The sequence below is a fragment of the Rhinopithecus bieti genome, unplaced genomic scaffold, assembly GCF_001698545.2.
Source record: "Rhinopithecus bieti isolate Rb0 unplaced genomic scaffold, ASM169854v2 scaffold_21117, whole genome shotgun sequence".
In the NCBI taxonomy this organism is placed as follows: Eukaryota; Metazoa; Chordata; class Mammalia; order Primates; family Cercopithecidae; genus Rhinopithecus; species Rhinopithecus bieti.
The window spans coordinates 44,451-60,874 of record NW_016810185.1 but is presented as its reverse complement, the minus strand read 5'-3'; positions in this window follow the sequence as shown (position 1 = coordinate 60,874).

Below are 16,424 nucleotides of genomic sequence, written 5' to 3'. Positions count from 1 at the left end.
ACCACACCAGCAGTTCCTCCTTCTCCTGGGACCAAATTCCACCATAATAATTGTAATCCTTTGAGTCTTAAAGCCCCAGTGTGTGGCAGACATGACTTTAAGTTGGTTCCTAACTATTGTTCTGGTTAAATGTCAGGTATTTTCCAAAGAAAAGCTTCAATAAAAGACCCAAGATGGGCACCAGGAGGTGGAATGGATAAGCAGGTGATGGAAGTTTTGAAGGATAAATCTGTGTGCTCCCGTCCAGCTCCTCTGGGGTAGAACAGCACTCCAGGTGGTTCTCCTCTGGTGTGTCATCTCTAAATGCGGCTGGAAGCAGAGGGATGATGTGGGGAAGACATTTGATCTTCACATTCACATGACAAAGCAGACTAAATTTACTTGTATTTTATAGAAAAAGAAATGGAGGCTTGCAGGAGTTAAATATGACTTAATCAAGTTCAGAGAACTCGTCATTGGCAGAAAAAAAGGCCAGAAGCAAGATTTCCAGATTCCTAGTCCAGTGATGTTTTGCTATGAACTATGACCTAGGCAATGAGGACCGAGCTATCAAAAAACGGTAAAATAGTAGAGTAGCGACTATATATTAAGGATGTATTGTGCCCCATGAATGCTTCTGAGTATTTTTATGTTTTAATGCATATCATCTGTCACAACCCTGTGATGTGGGTATCATTTTTATTTCCACCTTAGAGGTAAGAGAACTTAGGCATAGAGATGTTAAGGATGCTTAACATCTCTGTTAAACTAGAAAAATACCAAGTCAGGTTTCAAACCCAGGGAGCTACCTCAATGCACTGCCTCTCTGTAGGTGTCCCCAAACTGGCAGCTCTGAGCTGCAAAATTCTCTGCTGGAATTTGAAGTGGGGCCCTGCTTTCAGTGAAACACCAGGCAGAGAGAGAGTTTAAGGCTCACGTGTTTTTGCCAAAGCTCATCTTCTTCTCTGTCCTCAACATCCTATCAGTCTGTTGAGGCTGATAGTGTTTGGGCCAACATTGTCCTTCTGGCTGTCAAGCCTTGTTGTGAGTCAGTTGATGAGATGGAGGAGAGGTCCAAGTACCCCCCACCAGTGCTCTTAACGTCTATCTTCCCCTCCACTTCTCACCTCCTTTAGAATTGCTTGCCTCTTCTTGCTTGGTTTTCTGCCTTCACTTGTTTGACTGTCAAGAGTCTTTCTTCTTTTCTCCACCCTAACCACCACTGTCAGAGCAGACATGACACACTGATGCTCTGAAATCTTCAGTGGCTCTCATTGTCTACAGTCTTAATTGTAATACATCATTATGCAGATTTCAAGGATCTCTATCATCTGACCACAGCTTACCTTTCCAGACAGTGAATCAATCTGATTGTTGCTTTCTCCAGAGTGGGTCAGTGACCACTGGGGGATTTTCAGGCTCTGCAAATCAGTGAGAGCAGAGAGTGGCTCCAGCCCCTGCCCCACCTTACCTAACATCCTGATGTTCCTTCCCTACACTTTTCCATCTACACAATGAAGATTTAGGCTCATCCATAGGACTCTGAGGTCTCTTCGGCTCTGAAATTCTGAAGGAGTGGAAGGAGCATAAACCTAGACCTGAACTCTATGTGGGATGGAAAGACGAATCAGGGGGGAGATTACTTAGAGAGAAGCTTAGAAAATGGGGGCTTAGCTGCAGGGAAACTAGGATAAAAAGGGAAGATCTAGAGAAACTTCAAAGTTGGAGGTCACAAGTCAGTGCCTCATATACTGGGGACACATTGAAATCACCTGGGAAACTTTATAAAATGCTGAAGCCTGGGCCCCCCCTTCCAGATATTCTGATTTAAACAGTCTATAGCACGCTCTACTCATTGGGATCTTTAATAGCTCCTTAGATGATTCTAATGTTCTGAAGAGTTTGAAAGCACAACCCTAAATGAAAGACAGGCATGCAGGGAAAATGATATAACTTTTATAAAAAGGAGATGTTGTCTGCATCAGAGTTCAGGGAAATGGGCCAGAGGAGACAATCAATGCAGCAAAACACCATAGGACCTACAACTCTCCCAGCGAATGGTGAATATTTTCCTAGGATACCCACCTCTTAGGGCCAACTCAATTAGATTTACTCAGAGAAGCCTCCATGTGAGAGGACTGACCTCATTATTATTACTAATTCGTGAAAACCTGGTCCTCCAGCTCCACTGTGTCCAGACCTGAGTGGCGCTGTAGGTTCTACCTGCGGTGCCAACGTTGATATCATCAACCCTGATGTGGACTCAGGTCTCAGCAAGCTGTGTCTTCCCAGCTCACCTTGAAAGCCGACTTATTTTTAGCCTTGCCGACATCCCATGTGGGTGAAAAGGCCAGGTATCTATCAAGTCAGGTAACTTTTCCCTCCTACACTGTCCCAAGTGAACTGTTGAGCAGTACTAGAGAAGCCAGGAGACTGGTCTTAGAAACATTCTAGGGAGAACTTTTGACGAAGGCCTCACCTTCCAGATACAATGAGCTGTGTCCTTTCTCAGCCGAGGGTCAGAACAGCTAACTCTGCTCCGGGGCTGTAAGTGTGTGTGGTGCCAAGCAGCTGTCACTGGTCAGAGGATGGGAACTAAGCCAGATAGTGGGGTCCTCCTAGAGTGGGGTTGACTTAAAAGTAGAGTCAACCTAGAGAGGGAGGGTCAACTCAAAGAGTAGAGGGTTAACCCGGAGAGTGGGATCAAATCAATGTATTTTTACCTCACTGCAAAAGTTTCACATTACTTTGGACAGAAGTTACCAAACAATTGAGGTTAAACACCCGAGAAAGTAAAGTGGAGGTAACCGCAACCTAGGACAAATTCCTGTTCTTTGCTTCTTTTTGTGCCTTCTGGTCATGCTCTGTGAAACTTCACATGTTTATTTGGGGTGTGTGAGATATATCTGCCATTTGCCCTCCATATACATATCCCATTCTTTTCTACCCTGTACAACAGACTGCATGTACTCTCAATGAACTTTATCAGTCATCTCATACTGGCTGACCTCCAGTTGGATTTGACCAATGGGAGCAACAGGAGATGGGAGACAGGAAAAAGAGTGATACTTGAATGTTTAATGTTGTAGACTACTGTGTTTCTCCATTAGAGACAACAACTCCCATCAAACTGTTTTTCCTCAGTTTTCCAGTAATCACTCCCCTCTCTTGCTCCTTCTTGAGGCATGGGTGTGACTAGCCTGGAGGATCCTGCACCATCCCTTGTTGTGCTTTTCTTAAACTGTGCCCAAGTCTCTGTAAATAGCTTCTTTCTTAAATTCTGCCTTTATTATACTCTCCTACTTGGACCATGAACGATTCAAGAGGTGCGCATGTGTGTGTGTGTGTGTGTGTGTGTGTGTGTGTATGTGTGTAATGGTTGGTTGAGGAACATAGGCTTGCTTAGGTTTGATCTTCAAGTCACATTCTTATGACCACCACAGCTGCATTCTGTCATCATGATGTAAGACTACTGTCACACTGCTACAGGTCTGGAACTTTGTCATGCCAAACCATGCCATATAATTCTGAACCTTTCAGTGCACACCGTCAAAGTTAGTTTTCCTAACATCCTGATTTCCCTGGAGCTATACCGGCAACAAAAACTAGAGTTAACGGCAATCTTGGTCCTATGTTAGCTCTGAATAATAGATAATAACACCTTCATTAAGAAAACGGAAGTTCTGAGAATTGAAGTTCTCATTCACTTCTTGTTTCATTCCTTCGTAAAAAGCATGAATTATCTATTATTTCCTCAATACTGTGCCAGTTACTGTGACTACCAAAATAAATAAAAAATTGTTTCCTCCTCTAAGAGTCTTGATATCTGGGATAAAATGGAAATTATGAAAATTTGATTTACATATGTGCAGCAAAGTGTTATAAGATTGAACATCATATAGATATCTTTTTACACAACAGTAGAAAGCCAATAGATCAACAATGATCCTAATCAAAAGTATTTCCATTGTGATATCTTTAGCTTTTTTAGGTGGATTTTATGAGCAGAAAATATTATCAGAGGTCATTTTATGATTAATTTTGAATAAGTATTCTATTAATAAAGATTTTACATCCAAAAACACAGATGAAAATCCTTTAATCTTTTACTTATCACCTATAAGTCTTATAATTCTGATATGGACCTAGTGAGTTTAACTATCTACTTTTTAAAGAATTTTGATCGATGTCTGGTCTCCATTAAAAACTTATTTTAAGGCTGGGCTCAGTGGCTCACGCCTGTAATCCCAGCACTTTGGGAGGCTGAGGTAGGTGGGTCACGAGGTCAGGAGTTTGAGACCAGTCTGGCCAACATAGTGAAACCCCATCTCTATTAAAACTACAAAAAATTAGCTGGGCATGGTGGTGAGTACCTGTAATCCCAGCTACTAAGGAGGCTGAGGCAAGAGAATTGCTTGAACCCAGGAGATGGAGGTTGTAGTGAGCCAAGATCGCACTGTACTCCAGCCCGGGTGACAGTGCAAGCCTCTGTCTCAAACAAAACAAAACAAAACAAAACAAAAAACTTATTTAAAAAATGCTAAACTGCTTTAATAAATTTAATATATTTGATTTCATAGAAAAAAATTTGATCTGATAAATTTTCTCAAGTACTTAAATGATTCCTATAAATCTAATAAATTAACCTCTTAAATTAGCAATTCTTAAGCTTTTATAATTATTTGAAGACAATACAAAAAAGATTCCAACCTAAATTTATGTCTAAATTAATCAATCAACTACTCACTATAAATTGCAATTACAAGACTGATCTGCAGTTATAACAGACTGAATACTCTTAAACATGGTAAGAACATAAACACCAAAATCAAACATTTCTAAATATAAAATAATAATATAAATTTTCTATTCTTAATTGTGAGAAAGAAATACATCATCCCAAACAATTCTAGAGGAGGAAGATTCCTTCTCAGTTGAGCCTTCATCATAGCTAGTGACACTGGCTAGGGTGGGAGGTCTGGAGCTGCTAGTGTCTAGAGAGATTTCTCACAACTCTTACTACCAAAGGGAGCACCTTGTATCATCCCAATTCCTTGGGCTTCATAAATTGGAAAAGAGAGTTTTCCCACTGCACACATCCTAGTTTTGAGTCATGTCATTACCTAATTCTTCCACCAATGCACCGGTGGAAGTCTGCAACCCCAGCCCTGGAATCACCTTCATGGCAGACAATAAATCTTGGAACAAGGTTGTGACCCTCCATCCACTCTACTCCTACTCATCCTTGGCAAGAAGTTTCCTTCCTAACCTGTGCCAGCAACCAGTCCTACGTCCCAGGTGGAGGAGAGGGTCCGGAGAGCTGCAGAGGAGGAGTGTTCACCTGAAAGAAACTTAGTCTGGAAAAGCGCATCTAGCTGTGCTGCCCTTTTTCCTTCAGGAGTAGCCACAAATGCAGGGGCAGCTGTATGGATTATTTGCAGACTTAATAGTAGGCCAGGCCCATGGTGAAATTCCCAGCCAACCACTCAGTCTCACTCTGAGAAATATTTCCCTCTCTGCCCCACTCCTTCCTTTTCTCCATGTGATCTTGTCCAAGTTGGTACAGACACCCTGGGTGGCAAAATCCATTTACTGTCTGACACACACCACTCGACCTCTCCCATTGGCAAGGACTTCAGGTTTGCCAGGAGCCAAGTGAGCTTTGGGTAACCCCAGAGATGTGACGACTTCTCGGAAAATGATCTCTGGTCTTAAAGTACATGCACTCTCAGCCTTGCCATCTGTTTTTTGACTCTGTCTCTTTCCCCTTCCCTCCTTCTTCTCCTTTTTATGTCCTTTTCATCTTCTCTCCTGTATTTCAGTCTCTTCTATCTCCTTCTCTCATCTCTCTTCTTTACTTTTTCTTCCCCTTTGGAAGGAGTCAGTGATTATGCATATAAATATTTATGAATTTCATTTTTAAAGGGAGTGGTAGAGAGGTGAAATGAATATGTGTTAATGCCACTAAAAATAGTTAAACTTGTGAGCCTCTGCCATATGCCAAGCACTTAGCATGTATTACCATTTGATCTTCAAAACAATCTTCATTGATTGATTGACTGATAGAGTATTGCTCACATTTTCCTTATGATAAAGCTTAGGGAGGGTAAGTAATTTCCTCAAAATTAGCAAACATGGTTTAATCACATGTTCTAGGAGTACCAACTCTAGGATCACTCTGAACCATGTCGCCATGATATGACCCAAGGCCAATTTCCCACTTCGTTTGGCTAGGGGGCTACAATATCATTTCCTTGAGGTCCTTAGATCTAGGGCCTAGCCAGGTGCCCAGACCTCTGCCTCACACTGAGCTTATGGACAGATCACAGCCACCAGTGGTAAACCTAGAAACTATTTTATTTCAAGAAAGAAGGTGTGTACTAAATCCATCCTAAAGGGTGAAAGCTCCTCTGTACTCATGATTGCTAACATGTGGTAAGAACTAAGTAAACTGCTCTAGTTCAGAGTAAAGAAAAGTCACCTGAAATGTGAACAGATGAAGAAAAAAGGGGGTATTAATGGAAAGGATGAAATTAAAGGAGGCTTGCCAGCTGGGGGAGAAGGTATATGATCTACAAAGCTCCAACCTCTACCAAAAGAAGTATTTGTTAATCATCTGTGTATGCTAAGTCTGCTACAAGGCCTCCCAATGAATCATGCCTCCTGGTACTCACGCCCTCAAGCAGTTCCTCTCACACTGACTCTGGGCTTGGCCATATGTCACTTGCTTTGGTTAAGAGACCTCATCAAATGTGACCCAAGCAGAGGCATAATAAGCACTTGCACATCGAAACTTTTCCTTCTAAACTCAACCATCAGATAAAGAAGGTCAGCCTGTGCTGCTGGGAAAAGAGGCCACATGGAGAACCGAGATACCTAAGCAAATAGCCAACACCAAAGGCTCAAACACGTAATTGATCGATTTTATCTTCCAGTCCCAGATGGGCCATCCCAAGGAGCATCATGTGGGACAGAGATAAACCATCCCACTGAACCTTGCCCAAATCCCTGACCCATGAAACAATGAGTAATAAAGTCATTGTTTCAAGTCACTCAGTTTTGGAGTGGTGTGCTAGGCAGTAATAATAGACCACTGATAAGACTTTCCCAAGATATGTGCTGAACAATGGCTCATTAGGTATTTTCCTACTCATTTCTCCACCTCCCTAGGGACAGCTGTGCTCCTGCCTCTCTTCATCCCTCTGTGCCACTCTCTCCTGGAGAATGAGGGCTCAGGAAATGAAAAGCAGAACAAAGAGGGGCTTCCCCAGTAACTCATGGTACCCCCTGGTCCTTCCAAGCAATTCATAACAGGGTAGACATTATAAAACAAGGAGGTCAAATCTTTTTCGGAAGAAAAGGCCCCTTTTCACTGACAGAGGCTCTGAGCTAATCAAACATGTTGAGAACTGCCCTTGACCATCCTGAGTGGAGAAAGGGCTTTCAGGCCTTGAAGTGAGCAGGGAAGAGGGCATCTTTTCCAGCTACACTGTCCCAGCCTGGGATATTCATAAACCTTAAAGGTAGGTGAGGAACAAGAGAACAGAGCAGTCTGGAGGTGGGAAGGACATGAATTGGTTGGGAGCTAGACCTCCAAGGAGGTGGTGGATTGCTTTTGGAAAGAAGGAAAATTTAATTCAAAGGAAAACATGGGAGGGGTCTAATCAATTAGCAGATAGATGCTGGTCCAGTAAATACAATCAATAAATGCTTCTTTATCCTCTGACTTGAACAGCTTAGGACAGGAGCAATATCTTAGTCATCTTTGATAGCCAGTACCCAGCACAGAACTGGCACAGTAGGATGCTCAAAATCACAGTGACCTCAGGCAGGTCATTTCATCTCTTGTCTTTGCTTCCTCAACTGGAAAATGAGGGCACTGAAGAAGTGCTCCCCAAAGCTCTACTGATCCTCCACAGAGAAAGGAGCAGGCTGGTGTTTTATTTTATGTGTTCTGGTGGCAAAGGCCTGGTTTCTCTCCCAGCACACTGACAGGTTGAACCAGAAAGAAGATGGAGGGAAAGCCACAGATTAACCCCTTCCTTCTTGGTGGTGTTCCCCAGGATTGAGGCCCAGGGAGGAAGAGGCTGAGACGGCCAAGCCTTGGCTGGGATCTGTCACCAACAGCATAAAATGTAGGCTCTCCTCAGCGTGGGAGAGGAAAGGAGGCAGGTGGAGCCAGAGCTGGGACAGGGATGTAACACAAATATCCCAAGCAGCTGAGATAACAAGAACCTATTGAGGAAAGAGGCATGTCAGAGGAAATGAAACCAACCAGCCCATAAATGAAAAAGTTCATAGGAAAAGGCTTTCTGAAAGTAGGGGAGGGCAAGGAATGAGAGGGCAAAATAGTAAGACTCAAAGCCCCCAAAATCAAATGGAAAAAACTTGCAAATGCATGGCAAAGGATGTGGGGAGAAATAAATGATTTCACCCAGTGGCGGCAGGTCACAAACCTGTATCAGCCATGGCAGGGAGAGATCAGAAGGAAGCTATGCAGGTGGACAGTTTCAAGGACTGAAGAGAAACAGGGCAACAGAACCAATGTCTCAGATTTCCTCTGCAGAGTGGTCCTGCAAGGTGAAGGCAGGGCATTCTAGACATAGCAATTTGAAGTCACAATTGTGATTTATATTCTGCCTAGCGTGTTATGCTTTATTTCATTTATTTTTATAGTTGCTTTGGGAAATCAGAAGAGCAGGTGTCAGCACCTCATTTACTGATGAGGGAATGAGATCCTAAAGCGATTAAGGCACTCACTAAGGGCACTGAGCAGCCAGGGACACTGGGGAGTAGAATATGGAATGACCATCAGGGGACCTCCAGCGTCTGCTCTGAGGTCTGTCCGCACATTCGCTACTTTAAAAAAAAATCATATTTTGATATACTGAAATAAATCTACTCATACAACCTGCCTTTCCCTAAGAATATAATTGCTCACATAATTAAAATGTATGTGCAATATCTCTATGAGTGGGAAACAAACTGGATACTGCAAACTGTTGTGAGAGAGGCCATGATAGAAACATAATTTTAAGAAGAGTTTGAAAATTGTCTTGAACAATTGAGAAAGAACAGTTAAAATGAAAACTCAGTTCTTCGCTCCCTAAACTGTTCCCTCAGAAAGAGTCAGCACATAACTGTGTGCTGGGGAAACTATTTTAATTCCAACCCTATCTTAAATGGTTTCTCTTAGAAGAGCTTATGATAACTGCGCTGTCTCAGAATTGCAGAGATTCCCAGCTCTTCCTTAATTGGGGTAGAGTTTTTTTTTTTTAATTCAGGCACTCAGTCCAGCTGCTTGACTGGGTTTTCATCAGAAAACAAGCTGCCATATTTGGGGCTATAATCCCTATCTGAACACACCCCAGGCAGTGAGCTGTGGTGGCTTTCAGTGTAAGAAAGAGAGCAGAGAAGTAGACTCCACCATCACTCAACTCGATTTGCAGGAGTAGGAGGGGAGAATTAGGACAGAATTAGAATCAGGACTGCTGAGTCCTTTGGAGTCCAGGACTAGAGCTGCCAGCAAGAGAAGGTGCAACTCATTTGAGCCTTAGCACTTGGCTGGACCCCACAAAGGTCCTGACAGCAGGGACTACATGGTACTTACCATGCAAAGATGACTCACACTACAAGGTCAAATAGGAGGATTTCCACAGCACAGACACTAAGGAACAAAGGGATTTAGAGAGGGCTGTGCATCAGAGAGGTCTAAGAAGTGCCCATGGAGCAGTCTGGGCAGTGTCCACGGAGGAAGGCTGACTTGGACGTGTTCCCTGAACAGGGTAGAGAAAAGCAGGAAGGAAATCCCAAGGTAGAAATGGGGAGGAAGAATGCTGGGTGTGTGTGGGAAACACTGGGGAGGTCAGTCCTGCTGATAGTGATGAGTGCTGATGTAGAAGACATATGCTTAGAGGGGGCCTTTGGAATATATTGTGGGAAGCTCAGGGAGAGAGCACTGCCCTCAAGGCCAGCACTGAATCAGGAAGCTGAAGTGTTTCCAACTTTGTCACCACTGGCCATGTGCTCAGTCAAGCTACTTTCTCTCTCTCTCTCTCTCTCTCTCTCTCTCTCTCTCTCTCTCTCTCTCTCTCTCTCCCCCCGCCCCCCTCTCTTTCTGGGCCTCAGTTCCATTATTTCTGTAAGAAGGCGGTTAAGAAGACCATCACAATAGCTAATATGCCTTATGTTCTCACAGTGAGGCAGGCCTTGCTCTGACATGCATTCACCCACTCCATCCTTAAACCACTGAGAAGGAGAACCTGGGATTATCCACATTTTGTAGACGAGAAAACAGGTACAGAGAATTAAGTAACTTCTCCCAGGATGCATAACTCATCAAGTGGAAGAGCCGGGACACAAAATCCTACGTTGTGGCTCTAGAGCTTGTGTTTGTCTTAACCACTACTCAATGCTCTTCAAATTCCTTCCAAACCAGCATGCAAGTGCAAAGTTAAAATGAGCTGTCATCTGCAAAAGTAGGACACACGACCCTTTTCCCCAAATTGACAAAGTAATGCCTTCCTCCTGCCTGGGCTCACCCCAGGGCTCCTAATGACCCAGGAGAAAAAGTCACCTGGCTGAGTCCTGAGGCTGAGCCTGAGCCTGCCTGGGGTAGGAATGTGTGGGTGGGGATGAGGGGGACATTTAGTGATTGTCACTCCAGCCCCTGTAGCATATCTGTTTCAACAACGGCTGCTTATGACACGCTTGGCTTCTGTCCTTGTCATTATTTTGTGCTCCAGTTATGATAAGTGTGTTCCAAGAATGATCTGAGGAATAATAATTGAAAGCTATTATTAATATGAACAAAGGCCATAGTAATGCGGATCATGATTGAACAGCCCTCCAAGGAAGACATGGGTCAAAGAACATATAAAATTATAAAATGCTGTGGTGGGAAGGTTACTTAGAGATCATCCATTTCAGCCCCCTGATATTACTGATGAGGCTGGACTTGAAGAGGCTAAGTCTGCTGCCTGAACACACCGAGCTTGTGGTACCAGCTCTGACCAGGACCCACATTTTCTGAATCTATTTACTAAAGATTGTGCTAGAAAAGGCAAGCGTCTTATTTTCCAGTTTCTAGCAGAGTGATTTTTGCGTTCTGGGACACCTGCTACAATTCCCAGGACACAGAGGGTTGCTGGGTTGGAAATTGGGAGATTTGGAGCTATGGCTCCATAAACTGAGAGGGGCCTCATGCCTTCCTCTTATCCATATTTCAGCCTACAGAAAGTTAAAAGAAGTCAAAGCACCAAGCTTTGAATACTCAATGCTCATGCATTTCTGTGCAGAGTCTAGAGCAGCTTTCAAGTTCTGACCATCACCTGGAAGGGGAGCAGCTACAGCACCCAGAATCTTAGGGCCTTTCCAGCTGTTGGCCTACCAGGAACCCTAAACTTCACAAGGATGGTTTTCAATGCATTTCTTAAGACTGAAGATCCATTGCTTTGTGCTGGGCCCCGAAAAGACCTTCTCTATTAACAAAAAGACTGCATTTACCCTGGCCCAATCAGTAGCCATGTGGCCTAGGCATATCAGTCCAAATTTCTGTGCCCCACTTTCAACAACTGCACAATAAATGGACTTTAAAAATGAATGCCGGCCGGGCTCAGTGGCTCAAGCCTGTAATCCCAGGACTTTGGGAGGCTGAGATGGGCGGATCATGAGGTCAGGAGATCGAGACCATCCTGGCTAACACGGTGAAACCCCATCTCTACTAAAAAAAATACAAAAAACTAGCCGGGCGAGGTGGCGGGTGCCTGTAGTCCCAGCTACTCAGGAGGCTGAGGCAGGAGAATGGCGTAAACCTGGGAGGCGGAGCTTGCAGTGAGCTGAGATCCGGCCACTGCACTCCAGCCTGGGCGACAGAGCGAGACTCTTTTTCAAAAAAAAAAAAAAAAATGAATGCCACCTTCCCCAGAAGGTACTCCAGGAAGTGCTCGGGGCCTCACTGCTCTGGGTGCAATCTGTCTGGCTGGGGAGTCCCAATCACCAGCCCCTGCCAGCCAAGGAGGCGCCAGCCCCAGATGAATACCTAGAGAGGGAATAATCCCTGAAAACTATATAGCATGTGCTGAAATTTAAGTCACTTCTTCCTAGGTTCCCCAAGTCTCTCTTTTTTTTTTTTTTTCTTTTGAGATGGAGTCTCGCTCTGTCCCCAGGCTGGAGTGCAGTGGTGTAATCTCGGCTCACTGCAACCTGCCGCTCCCGGGGTTCAAATGATTCTCCTGCCTCAGCCTCCCAAGTAGCTGGGACTACATGCGTGAGCCACCATGCCCAGCTAATTTTTGTATTTTTAGTAGAGACAGGGTTTCACCATGTTGGCCAAGAAGATCTCGATCTCTTGACCTCGAAATCGCCCACCTGGGTCCCCCAACCAAGCCTCTTCTTATGTGTATTTGATGCCCTCTGGTACACTTGGCAAGTGCTTACTTTGCTCATAGTTTATCCACTTCCCTCTGTGTGCATTTGTTTAAGCTAAGAAGGGGGAAAAAAAGAATCACAAGGAAAGCATATATAGACCAAAGTGTCCAGTTGTAGCTACTCAAGCTTGTTATGAATATCTCTGTGAGACCAGAGCATGGAGTCAGTTGGCCTAGGACAAATGTACTCTATTCCAGTCTTGTACCAATCCATACAGACATTTTTGTTCTCTGCTTCCTATTTTTTTTTTTTTTAGATGGAGTCCCCCTCTGTGGCCCAGGCTGGAGGGCAGTGGCGAGATCTCGGCTCACTGCAACCTCCACCTAACTGGGTCAAACAATTCCCCTGCTTCAGCCTCCTGAGTAGCTGGAATTACAGGCACATGCCACCACACCTGGCTAATTTTTTTGTATTTTTAGTAGAGATGGGATTTCACCATGTTGGCCAGACTGGTCACAAACTCCTGACTTCAGGCAATCCACCTACCTTGGCCTCCCAAAGTGCTAGGATTACAGGCGTGAGCCACTGTGCCCAGCCTCTGCTTACTTCTTTTATACTTGTGGATTTTTTTTTCGTTTATATTCAAACTCCAGTGTTATCTCAAGAGATTGAGGGCCTTGCACTGACATTGGTCGTACATCCAAAAATAGCCCTTATTTCATTCTGCTGGTCATGAAGCTCACCCCACTGTGGATTCCTCAAACCTCCTCACCCCTCAACATCTCCCCGGTCTCCCTGGCCCTCCCTCTTCCACGCAGACACCGGCCAGCTCGCACATAAAATATTTTACTGTCCTATCTTGAAGAACTTGGCTGTCTGGGTCAGCCCATATTGCTTCCCTAAATTAATTAAATCATACTTTTTTCAATGAATATGCAGAGTCCACTGGCATGAAGACATAACCTGCTTTGTCCTAGAGAGAGAGAAGGCTTGCTCCATGCAGATCCCTGCCTCTCCCTGCTCAGTGTCTATCCATGAGGGCATGCTGGTTACCAGCTCATCCCCTGTTCCATCTTTATCCTCTACTACTTCTTTCCCCCTCACAGAACAACACTGACTGCATTTTATAGAAAAAAAAGAAAAAAAACTTCAAGTCATTTTCTTATCTGGGTGCAAAAAAAAAAAGAATGTGCATGGAGCCAGGGGGCAAGATTATTTAGCAATATAGTTTTAAAAGAAATCCACGCAAACACTCATCCACATAGCTCAGCATTGGTCATAGAATAGGAATCCTCCAGCGGAAAGGACCTGGGAAGAATGCTTCTTGTCTCAGGGCAAGACATCGCTGTGATCACGTCAGATGGCTGGCCTCTCCTTCCTGAAGGTTCTTCAGGCAAGGAGCCTTCAGTAATTTTCCTTTGGTACTACGTTGTATGCTTTCACAATTCTAGTTGCAGGAAATGGTTTCTTAACTTTAATTCCTTTTACATCAACAAGGCTTGATCTCTGATCTTCCTCTGATGGTCACAACTTTCCATTGCTTTCTCATTCGGGAGAATGTCTCCATCAGCGTCATCTAGTAGGTAGGGGACCTAAGGCTCCCATAAGGGCAAGTCACAAACAGGAGATAAGCCGGTTAGGTCTCAGACAGTGAGGAGAATGAGAACAGAGGCAGGACAAAGGGTCCATGCCTGGGCTGATGGGGGAGCCTTACTCAGGGCTGTGAGTGGAACGGTAGCCCTAATGGGGCTAGATCTTTAGGGTTTTTAGAAAAAGCCAGAAATTCTGATTTTTATGTGAAACCTCCACACAGAAGTTCTGGTCCGAGGGCAACCTGTGAGACTCTCATTTCCACCTCCCCTCCAGACCACAAACTCTGTATCAATGTGTCCATGTCCAGCATGCCACCTGATGGTTAATTTGCTCACAAACCACTTTTAAATGAATTTATGAGCAAATAAGCAAGAGACTATCGTGAGGGTCTTAATTGACAGCAGGAGGTCCTTGGCATTTATGTACTGAACATTTTTGTGGCTTCAAGTTTTCCCAAAAGACACCCATGAAGTCCAAGAATTGTGTAAATTGATCACTCTTGTTTAGGTGAATATTCAAAACCAACACACTTAATCACCATCAAACAATTGCCTTTTGAATGAACCTGGCCGAACCTGGCCAACAACACAAGATCCAAGCGGGAAAGGGCTTTATCGTTTGTCTTTACAGTTCTGTGTGCATTGCATGAGGAAAAGTACAGAGCTAATGAATGAATGCAGAGTGTTTTTGAAAACACAAAAGCAACACCGCAAAATCATAGAGCCCAGGGGTAGGAAAATGATAAAAGTGAGGCCTAGTTTGGAGAAAGGCCTAGTTTGGAAAGAAACCTGAGGTTGGCTGGCATCCCTGGTCCTGGTGGCCTAGTGATCCTTAACCCCAAGTAAAAGCCTGAGCGAATTGCTCTCATCTTTACCTCTGCTGATGTCCTAAAATGTGTTTCCTACTAGGGGTCGTCTCCAGCAAAATGACCTGTATTGGGATTGGACAACTCTCAGGAGTTAATTGTTATTAGATGAACGGCACACTTTCTAACTCTCCTTTTGAAGAGACTAAGCTATTCTGGCTCCCAGGGAAGAGGAGATCAAAGTGAAATTCTGAGGCTGCCCAAGGGCTGAGAGCCTTCAGGAAGGAGGGAGGACAAAGCCGGCTGGGCTGCCTCAGTGAATGGCCCGGGAAGGTGAATCTGGTTTGTGGCTAAAAGCAAAAAGCTGAGGACTCCTGGAGGGGGCTGAGGAGGATCCTGAGGACAGGCCACAGCCCCCGCAGTGGCTGAAGCTGTGTCTCCCGTGGACTCTGCCCTCAGAGTGGCTGCCCAGTGGGTAGGTACTTGCACCTCCCCTAGACTGCCTGGTTGGCTTCATGACCTCAGGCTGAAGTTGGGGGTAGTTTTTTTACATTCTCAAGGCTGGGATCCCAGGGATAAAATTATTGGGAAAAGGAACTGAATCAGAGGTCAGGAGAAGTAGATTCTGCTTGGAAATTTGCCTCTAGTTGACTTTAGGCCTGTGGGCCTGTCCTCGCATCTGCTGAAGGAGGAAGCCCAGTGGGGTAATCTCAGCTCCCAGTGAAGCCATCTTCCCTGAGGGCTTCTGCAGCACCTGCTCATGATAAGCACCCTCACTCCCAAGACACACACCACACACATCCATATATGCCACACACCACACACACCACTCCCCACCACAACACCCCTACCAGTTCACAGACCACACACACCCATACATACCACACCACACACACCAATTCACACACCACACACCCCCATACATACCACACACCACACATACCACACACCACAAACACCACACCATACACACCACACACAAACCACATACACCCCATACACCACACCTACCACACACCACACACACACCACATACTGCACACACCACATGCACCACATCCAAACTACACCACACATACAAATTCACATACCACACACCCATATATACCACACACCACACACCAGTTCACACCAGTTCACAAACCACACACCTCCATGCATACCACACACCAGTTCACACCACACACACCAGTTTACAAATTACACACACCCATACATACCACACATCACACACCACACACCAGTTCACACCAGTTCACAAACCACACATATCAGTTCACACACTACACACACCCATGCATACCATACCACACACACCAGTTCACACACCACATGTGCCGATACATACCACACACCACACATCAGTTCACACACCACACACAATACACACCATACACACTCATATGTATCACATACCAGTTCACACACCACACACAACACACACCATACACACTCATACATATCACATACCAGTTCACACACCACACACAACACACACCATACACACTCATACATATCACATACCAGTTCACACACCACACATGCCCATACATACCACACCCCAGCTATACCAGTTACCCACATACACACCACACACACCAGTTCACAAACCATACACATCCATACATACCACACACCACACACACCAGTTCACAAACCACACACACCAGGCAGTACA